This window comes from Nerophis ophidion, linkage group LG05, assembly GCF_033978795.1.
Source record: "Nerophis ophidion isolate RoL-2023_Sa linkage group LG05, RoL_Noph_v1.0, whole genome shotgun sequence".
Lineage (NCBI taxonomy): Eukaryota > Metazoa > Chordata > Actinopteri > Syngnathiformes > Syngnathidae > Nerophis > Nerophis ophidion.
Window position 1 is genome coordinate 43,281,741 of NC_084615.1, and position 9,930 is coordinate 43,291,670.

The window sequence follows — 9,930 nt, forward strand, 5'->3', positions numbered from 1 at the left end:
TCTGTTTCCCCTGTCGGAAATATGGCAGCGCTCTTAATGTTCCCCCCCTGAGGGATTGCCACTTTATTGTGGTCAGGGGGTTCGCGTGCCTCAGTGACCGTAAGAGCTATACCAGCAGGAGCTTAGTCTTCAGGTGGGACACCCAAGTTGGACATGTCTGAAGGTAGAGGCCTGACAAAGTGCTATCCACTACTCCAGGTTGGGGTTGGACACATAGCTAAAGACCCATTTCAATGAAGAAAGCATCGTTACTATAGGCACAGAAAAAAAAGTGCTGGGGCACGATGTGTACACATGATGCCCCCTCATATAAGCATGCCTAGAACCGCCCCTGGTTAGAGTTCACATTAAAAGTGCCAAAATGTACAGTATTTACTCCTCAGACTGACTGATGAGCCAATCAGAGACATTTTACAACCCCCAACCCCTTTTACCCACTCCAACCTTCGGGCTGGTCAACACTTGACTTTAACAATGTAAAACATATAGAGGCAAAGACACAAATTAAAGTTCAAAATTAAAGTACCAATGATTGTCACACACACACTAGGTTTGGTGCAATTTGTCCTCTAAATTTGACCCGCAGCAGCGGTGGCCGCGCCCAGAAATCATTTTGGTGATTTAATCCCCAATTCCAACTTTTGATGCTGAGTGCCAAGCAGGGAGGTAATGGGTCCCATTTTATAGTCTTTGGTATGGTTTGAACACAGGACCTACCGCTTTCAGGGCAGACACTCTATCCACTATGCATTTAATGCTTCACATTATTGACTTCTTAATTAAATTGTTAGATTTTTTGAATGAGTTTTTTCTTGCCCTGATGTGAAATCTTAGTTGAGGATGTTGTGTCTTGTGCAGCCCTTTGAGACATTTGTGATTAAGGGCTTTATGAGTAAACTTTGATTCATTAATTGAACATTAATATTCATGTTAAGACTGGTCGGCACAGTGCTGCCGGGAATGTCCCTTCGTGGATGCGTAGACATTAATACAGCAAGAGGTAAGATATAATAAATGTATTTTGAATAATAAAAATGAGCTCTGAACAGAAACACTGGAGCTTAAGAAAAGGCAAACCAAAAAAACGCTAGTATGAGAACTAGGAAGTAAAAGTAAACAACTAAGCTGGCACGAAAGCACACAAAAAACAGAAAAACAATTCCTCAGCATGTGAGCTGGAATAAACAAATGGCTAGCGTAAAAGCTAGCGGGAACATACATACGAATTGCGTGAAAGCAAACGATCAAAACCAGACGTACAGTTGCGTGAGAGCAAACTATGAACCCAGAAAGAAATAAACAAAGAGGCTGGCTTAAATAGGAGGGTGATTAGACAAACAGGTGTGTGTGGACCAGGAGTAGCAGGTGGACTGATGAGTACCATGGTGACGGACTAAACAGCAAGTAAGTGGTTCAGAAAGAGAATGAAACAAAGATGGAAAAATAAACAACATGTGAAGAGCCGAGTCACGGATCGCAACAATTCATGTAATATAATAATATTGATATAAACTTTAATCCTGCTCATGATGAGGACAGGTTACTGTATAAACATATTTTTTCTTTTTAGCTCGGAATAGCATTAGCAGCAAGCTCCAGGCTAACGATGGCCCCGATATGTTGTCGAATGACTACAAAACAGCTGTTATCTCCCCTTTAAAAACAGATTTTAGATTGTCGAGGATGTCAGCTCGCATTTCGTCCATCTTCTGACTAGTGCTGCAAAAATGGCAGACGGCCAACTACTCCATGATATCTGGACCTGGAGACGCACAAGGCTTGGAGCGGCCTGACTTGTTGGATTTCCCTCCGCCAGGCATCACCGGTGCAATTTACAAAGAAGGTGCGTAAAAAGTATGGTGGAATTGATGGCCGGAGTTAGCAAAAGTGCCAATAAAACATTGCAAAGGTCACATTTCCACAGAACCCCCACTAAGCATGCGTTTCCCGACCAGAAGTCTCCCCCCACCCCCCATTTTCATTGTACAAGATTCATCAATTAGATCAAATTGCCCCACTATCCTTCTTCCAGCACACTGGTTCTTAACCTGGGTTCGACGGAGCCTCTGCCGCGGAGGTCAAGACACACCCGACTCATCTTGTATATAAAAACTTCTCTCTATCGGCGTATTATGCACTGCAAAAAGTCAGTGTTCAAAAACAAGAAAAAAAAATACAAAAATGAGGGGTATTTTATTTGATCTAAAATGATCTGCCAATAGAACAAGAAAATTGGGCTTGTCAAGACTTTTCAAAACAAGTAAAATTAGCTAACCTCAATGAACCAAAAATAGCTTAAAATAAGTATATTCTCACTAATAACACATGCACTTTTCTTGGTAGAAAAAAAAGAGACCTTTGGCTCAATATGTTGAAAAATATTGTTAAATGAAGTAAATGCTAGTGCCATTATCTTGACATAATGATATGTGCTCGGCATCATGATTATTTTTTTCATGCTTTAAATAAGAAATGATTACTTTAAAAAAGTTGTTTTATACTTGTGAGTGTTGATGACACAGCTTTGCGACACTTGATTTTCTAGTTTCAAGCATGTTTTACTCAATACAGGTCATCATATCTCAGCAACAAGCTGTACTATCTTACTGCGATCATTTAGGACCAAAAGACTTAATACAAGTAAAACCCTCAACATAAAATCTTATGTATGGCCCCGCAAGTCCCGGGATGCCCAAAATGTCCATAACACAACCAGCAAAGTCCAACAGGAAGTGGGGGACAAAAGTGAGAAAAGTCAGCAAAAGTCCCCAAAAATTTTCTAAATACCTACCTAGGTTCGAGTCCCAAAACGTCCAAAACGCACCGAGCAAAGTCCCACGGGAAGGCAGGGAGAAAAGTGAAATAAGTCGGTAAAATGTTCGAGTGGGACTTTTAAAAATTTTAAATTTTAAAAATTTTGGGGGCTTTTGCCCAATTTTCCAACTATTATCCCCCCTCCCTGTGGGACTCTGCTGGGTGTGTTTAGGACATTTTGGCCATCTTGGGACTTGTGGGACTGGAACCTGGGTAGGTATTTTCAATATTTTTGGGGACTTTTGGCGACTTTTCTCACTTTTCTCCCCCACTTGCCGTGGGACTTTGCTGGGTGAGTTTTGGACATTTGGACAAAAATTGTTTCAAGCACGTTTTACTCAATACAGGTCATAACATCTCAGCAACAAGCTGTAATATCTTACTGAGATCATTTAGGACCAAAACACTTAATACAAGTAAAACCCTCAACATAAAATCTTATGTATGGCCCGCAAGTCCCAGGATGCCCAAAATGTCCATAACACAACCAGCAAAGTCCAACAGGAAGTGGGGGACAAAAGTGAGAAAAGTCGGCAAAAGTCCCCAAAAATTTTCAAAATACCTACCTAGGTTCGAGTCCCAAAACGTCCAAAACGCGCCCAGCAAAGTTCCACGGGAAGGCAGGGAGAAAAGTGAAAAAAGTCGGTAAAATGTTCGAGTGGGACTCGAACCCGGGTAGGTATTTAGAAAATTTTTGGGGCTTTTGCCCAATTTTCCAACTATTATCCCCCCTCCCTGTGGGACTCTGCTGGGTGTGTTTAGGACATTTTGACCATCCCGGGACTTGTGGGACGGGAACCTGGGTTGGTATTTTCAATATTTTTGAGGACTTTTGTCGACTTTTCACACTTTTCTCCCCCACTTGCCGTGGGACTTTGCTGGATGAGTTTTGGACATTTGGACAAAAATGGTTTCAAGCACGTTTTACTCAATATAGGTTATAACATCTCAGCAACAAGCTGTAATATCTTACTGAGATCATTTAGGACCAAAACACTTAAAACAAGTAAAACACAAACATAAAATATGCTTAATGAGAAGAATTATATTATCAGACAGAAAAGAAGCAAATATCACTCTTATTTGAGATATTTCACCTTACTTAGATTTCACTTTTTGCAGTGTGGATACCCCCAAACAATGTTCCCTCTAATTTTCAATATGCTTGAGGAAACACAAAAACTCCTTGAGCACTCAGTGGAGCACATGTGAGCGACGTCAGACGTGCACATGCATTGTGGCCACACCAGCAGCACACCAGTCCCAAACCTGACTAAACGACAAGTTGAATCTTTTATTATTATAATCAAATGACAGCAGTCATTTCCATGAGATTCTTTTCTAATATAAAGGTCTTGGCCCACTTACAATAACAATAACAAATATTGTTTTTCACAAGCTGTGTACTAGGTGGGGTGTCCTGCTTTGGAAATAATATGTACCTCTTTCAGATATCGCATTTAGGTCCCACTAAAACATTCACATGTTGCACAATGAGATGTAAACATGGGATCATGTGTACATTACTGTAACTTTGTGTTCATAAAATATGTCTTTATTATTATTTATTTAACATAACATAATTTTATGACTAATATTTGCAAATTAAGATGAAATTAAGGAAATACATTTTGTTTTTCACTAAAGAAGGGTTCGGCGAATGCGCATATCAAACTTAACAAGGTTAAGAACCACTGGCACAATGCATTGTGACTCTGCCTCCCACTCCTAACCCAGCCTTCTCAGTCAGGTTCATGTAACAGCTATGTTTTTTTTAAAGAAAACATTCCAATTAAGTGTACACAGTGCACATTATACATACATTTTTATTATTATTATTTTTTTTAATTCTGCAATTTGGCTCCCCCTCCAACAGATGGCGCCCCAGGTGGCTGCCAAGTGGGAAAGTAGTCTCTGCAAGCCATGCACACATTAAGTTGAAGTACCACTCATAGTCACTCACTCACTCACTCTAGGTGTGGTGAAATGTATCCTCTGCATTTGACCCATCCCCTTGTTCCACCCCCTGGAAGGTGAGGGGAGCAGTGAGCAGCAGCAGTGGCCAGGCTCGGGAATCTTTTTTGGTGATTTAACCCCCAATTCCAGCCCTTGATGCTGAGTGCCAAGCAGGGAGGTAATGGGTCCCATTTGTATAGTCTTTGGTATGACTCGACCGGGGATTGAACTCACGACCTGCCGATCTCAGGGCGGACACTACCACATCTGCAGCCGAGTAGATTGCGATGTAACAAATACATGTGCTTGGATTCGTGCATGTAAAGACTTTAATGCATCGGATTTTTACTTGCATACGCAATTTTCTGGATTTGAACCTACGTTCGTTTTCAGTAGGAATGACATGCAACTGTTACATGAGGTGTTATGATCCGTTGCCCGGATCACGTTTTGTTCTGTTAGTTTTGACTACTTCTGTTCTGTTTGTTGCGCCCCTGGGTTTGTGTTGCAGTTGCCATGACTGCAGATTAGCTTCACCTGCCTCTGATTAGTGTTCGGGACACTCACCTGCTCCTGGGCACTAATCAGAGCGCTATTCATTACCGTTTCTTTCCACAATCAGTCTGGCTTTCTTGTTTGCATTACATTGTCTACTTGCTTCCATGCAACCCGTCTGCTAAGTATTTGTCTTGGATTTTGAATTCCTGTGTTAAGCTTCGCCATAGCTCCCGCGCTATCGGCCTGCTTTTTGTTCGTTTGTATTTTTGCATGATTTTACGGACAATAAATCATTGCCTTACCTGCACGTCGCTTCCAGAGTTCCTGCTGCATCTAGGGAGAACGACCCCCAGTCGCAAACATCTTCTCTTTACAGATGATTTGCCACTGTGCCAATTGAGACCTTCAGGGCAGCAAATATTTTTCCATACCCTTCCCCAGATTTATGTCTCGAGCCAATACTGTCTCAGAGGTTTTAGGACAACTTCATTCTTGGTTTCTGCTCTGCCGTGCACTGTCAGGTGTGTGCATTTCTAAAGCATGTCCAACCAACTGAACTAAACACAGGTGGACTCCAAATTACCTTAAGGATGGTTGGTTGCCACAGGACGCACCTGCGCTCACTTTTGAGTTTCATGGCAAAAGCTGACAATATTTATGTATACTGAACAAAAATATGAACGCAACTCTTTTGTTTTTGCTCCGCTTTTTCATGCGTTGAACTCAAAGATATAAAACTTTTACTATTTACACAAAATACTTCCATCCATTCATTTTCTACCGCTTATTCCCTTTGGTGTCGCTGGCGCCTATCTCAGCTACAAGGCGGGGTACACCCTGGACAAGTCGCCACCTCATCACAGGGCCAACACAGATAGACAGACAACATTCACACACGCACAAGGTGCATGTCTTTGGAGGTGGGAGGAAGCCGGAGTACCCGGAGAGAACCCACGCATTCACGGGGAGAACATGCAAACTCCACACAGAAACATCAAGAGCTCGGGGTTGAACCCAGGACTACTCAGGACTTTCGTATTGTGAGGCAGACACTAACCCAGGGGTTGGGAACCTTTTTGGCTGAGAGAGCCATAAAAGCCAGATATTTCAAAATGTATTTCCGTGAGAGCCATGTAATATTTTTTAACACTGAATACAACTAAATGTGTGCATTTTTAAATAAGACCAATATTTTTAGAGTATAATAATATAATAAGTCTCTCTTTTTTTTTTTTTTTTAAATAACATTGTTATTCTAAAGTTAACCAATAATAAATAGAATTCTTCCTAACATTAATGCGACATCTTGAACAGGTGCGATAGAAAATGGATGGTTGGATTAAAATGCATGATAATGTTTTATAATTTCAACGTTATTTTTAACACTGTGATTACCAGCGGAATTATTCATGACTTATCGTGAAGTGAAGTGTGAAGTGAATTATATTTATATAGCGCTTTTCTCTAGTGACTCAAAAGCGCTTTACATAGTGAAACCCAATATCTAAGTTACATTTTTAAACCAGTGTGGGTGGCACTGGGAACAGGTGGGTATAGTGCCTTGCCCAAGGACAAAACGGCAGTGACTAGGATGGCAGAAGCGGGGATTGAACCTGCAACCCTCAAGTTGCTGGCACGGGCGCTCTACCAACCGAGCTATACAGCCCCATCGTGTTAAGCAATGTCAGCTAAGATTTATCTGAGAGCCAGATGCGGTCATCAAAAGAGCCACATCTGGCTCTAGAGCCATAGGTTCCCTACCCCTGCACTAACCCCTCTGCCACCGTGAAGCACACACACACACTAAGTACTTATTCCTCTCAAATATTGTTCACAAATCTGTGTTAGTGAGCATTTGTTCTTTGCCAAGTCAATCCGTCCCACCTCACAGGTGTGACATATCAAGATGCTGATTAAAGAGCCTGATCATTGCACAGGTGTGCCTTATATCTAAGTAAGATTAAATATCTCAAATAATGGTGATATATGCTTATTTTCTATCTGGTAAGATAATTCTTCTCACTAAGTAGATTTTATGTTAGAGTGTTTTGCTTGTTTCAAGGGTTTTGGTTCTAAATGATCTCAGTAAGATATTACAGCTTGTTGCTGAGATTTTATGACCTGGATTGAGTAAAATATGCTTCAAACTAGAATATCAACTGTTGCAAAACTGTGTCATCAACACTCACAAGTATAAAACTACTTTTTTAAAGTAATAATTTCTCATTTCAAGCATGAAAAAAAATCATGACTTTGACACATTTGTGTCTTATATTAAAACAGATGACAGCCAAATGGACTTTGCTGTTTTATTTTCAACGAAACAATAGAAAATACGTACTTATATAGTAGTGAACTTGTTATTAGTGAGAATATATTCATTTTAAGGTATTTTTGGGTTCATTGAGATTAGCTAATTTTACTTGTTTTGGAAAGTCTTGACAAGCCAAATTTTCTTGTTCTATTGGCAGATAATTTTGCTTAGTTCAAATAAAAATACCCCTTTTTTTGTATTTTTATTTATTGTTTTTGAACACTGACTTTTTGCAGTGTAGGCTGCCCACAATAAAAGGCCACTCTAAAATTTACAGTTTTGATGTATTGGGGGTCTGGGGCGGGGTGACAAAAACAGTCAGTATCATGGGTGACCACCATTTGCCTCACGCTGGGCAACACATCTCCTTCACATAAAGTTGATCAGGTTGTTGATTGTGGCCTGTAGAATGTCGGTCCACTCGGCTGGAACTGTAACACGCTGTCCACAGCATCCCAAACACGCTCAATGGGTGAAATGTCCTGTGAGTATGCTGGCCATGCAAGAACTGGGATGTTTTCAGCTTCCAGGAATTGTGTACAGATCCTTGCAACATGGGGTGGTGCATTGTCATGCTACAACATTAGTGATGGTCTCGGGTGAATAGCACAACAAATGGCATTAGGATCTGGTCACGGTATTGGTGTATTCAAAATGCCATCAGAAAAATGCACTTGTGTGTGTTGTCCATAACATAGGCCTGCACATACCATTACCTCAACCCCACCATGGGCCACTGCATTCACAGCGTTTACATCAGTGAACTGCTTTCCAACACGATGCCACACACGCTGTCTACCATCTGCCCTAAATAGTGAAAACTGGGATTTATCCGTGAAGAGAACACCTCTCCAACGTGCCAGACACCATCAGATGTGAGCATTTGACCCACTCAAGCCGGTTACGACGACGGACTGCAGTCAGGTCGAGAGCCCAATGAGGACAACAAGCATGCAGATGAGCTTCCCTTAGACGGTTTCTCAAAAGTTTGTGCAGAAATTATTTGGTTATTCAAACCAATTGTTGCAGCAGCTGTCCGGGTGGCTGGTCTCGAGACAATCATGGAGGTCCTCGGCTGGTGTGGTTGCACGTGGTCTGCGGTCTGGATGTACTGCCAAATTCTCTGAAACACCTTTGGAGACGATTTACGGTAGAGAAAAAAAAAAAATCATTTCACGAGCAACGTGCAGTCTGCTGCAGTCAGCATGCCAACTGCACACTCCCTCAAAACTTGCAACATCTGTGCCATTGTGCTGTGTGATAAAACTGCACATTGTAGAGTGGCCTTTTATTGTGGACAGCCTAAGACACACCTGTGCAATAATGAGGCTGTTAAATCAGCATCTTGTTATGCCACAACTGTGAGGTGAGATGGATTATCTTGGCACTGAACAAATGCTCACCCAGATTTAGACAGATTTGTGAACAATATTTGAGGCATAGGTCTGTTGTGTATAAACCCTGTTTTCATTTGAGTTGGGAAAGTGTGTTAGATGTAAATAGGAACGGAATACAATGATTTGCAAATCCTTTTCAACCCATATTCAGCTGAATATGCTACAAAGACAACATATTTGATGTTCAAACTGATAAACATTTTTTTTTGTGCAAACTATTAACTTTAGAATTTGATGCCAGCAACATGTGACAAAGAAGTTGGGAAAGGTGGTAAAAAATACTGATAAAGTTGAGAAATGCTCATCAAACACTTATTTGGAAAATGCCACAGGTGTGCAGGCTAATTGGGAACATAACATGTTGGTACCATGATTGGGTATAAAAGCAGCTTCCATGAAATGCTAAGTAATTCACAAACAAGGATGGGGCGAGGGTCACCAATTTGTAAGCAAATTGTCAAACAGTTTTAGAACATTTTTCAACGAGCTATTGCAAGGAATTTAGGGATTTTACCATCTACGTTCCGTAAAATCTTCAAAATGTTCAGGGAATCTGGAGAAATCACTGCACTTAAGCGATGATATTACGGACCGTTATTCCCTCTGGCGGTACAGCATCAAAAACAGACAGTGTGTAAAGGATATCCCCACATGGGCTCAGGAACACTTCATAAAACCACTGTCAGTAACTACAGTTGGTTGCTACATCTGTAAGTGCAAGTTAAAACTGCTATGCAAAGCAAAACCCATTTATCAACAACACCAAGGAACGCCGCTTGCTCTGCTGCGCCAGAGCTCATTTCTGATGGACTGATGCAAAGTGGAAAGGTGTTCTGTGGTCTGACGAGTCCACATTTCAAATTATATTTGGGAACTGTGGACGTGGTGTCCTCAGGAACAAAGAGAAAAATAACCATCCAGATTGTTAAAGGCACAAAGTTCAAAAGCCAG

General features: G+C 41.1%; 1 protein-coding gene across 1 annotated transcript in view; it reads right to left on the bottom strand.

The window, feature by feature from the left end:
- The window catches only part of LOC133553138 (kelch-like protein 29), a 600,020-nt gene extending 594,220 nt beyond the window's left edge, over positions 1 to 5,800 (bottom strand). The window contains exon 1 of the mRNA XM_061901009.1: positions 5,571 to 5,800. The gene's annotated coding sequence lies outside the window, so the exon portion shown is untranslated. The remainder of the gene's footprint in view (positions 1 to 5,570) is intronic.
- Between the last annotated feature and the right edge of the window lie 4,130 nt (positions 5,801 to 9,930).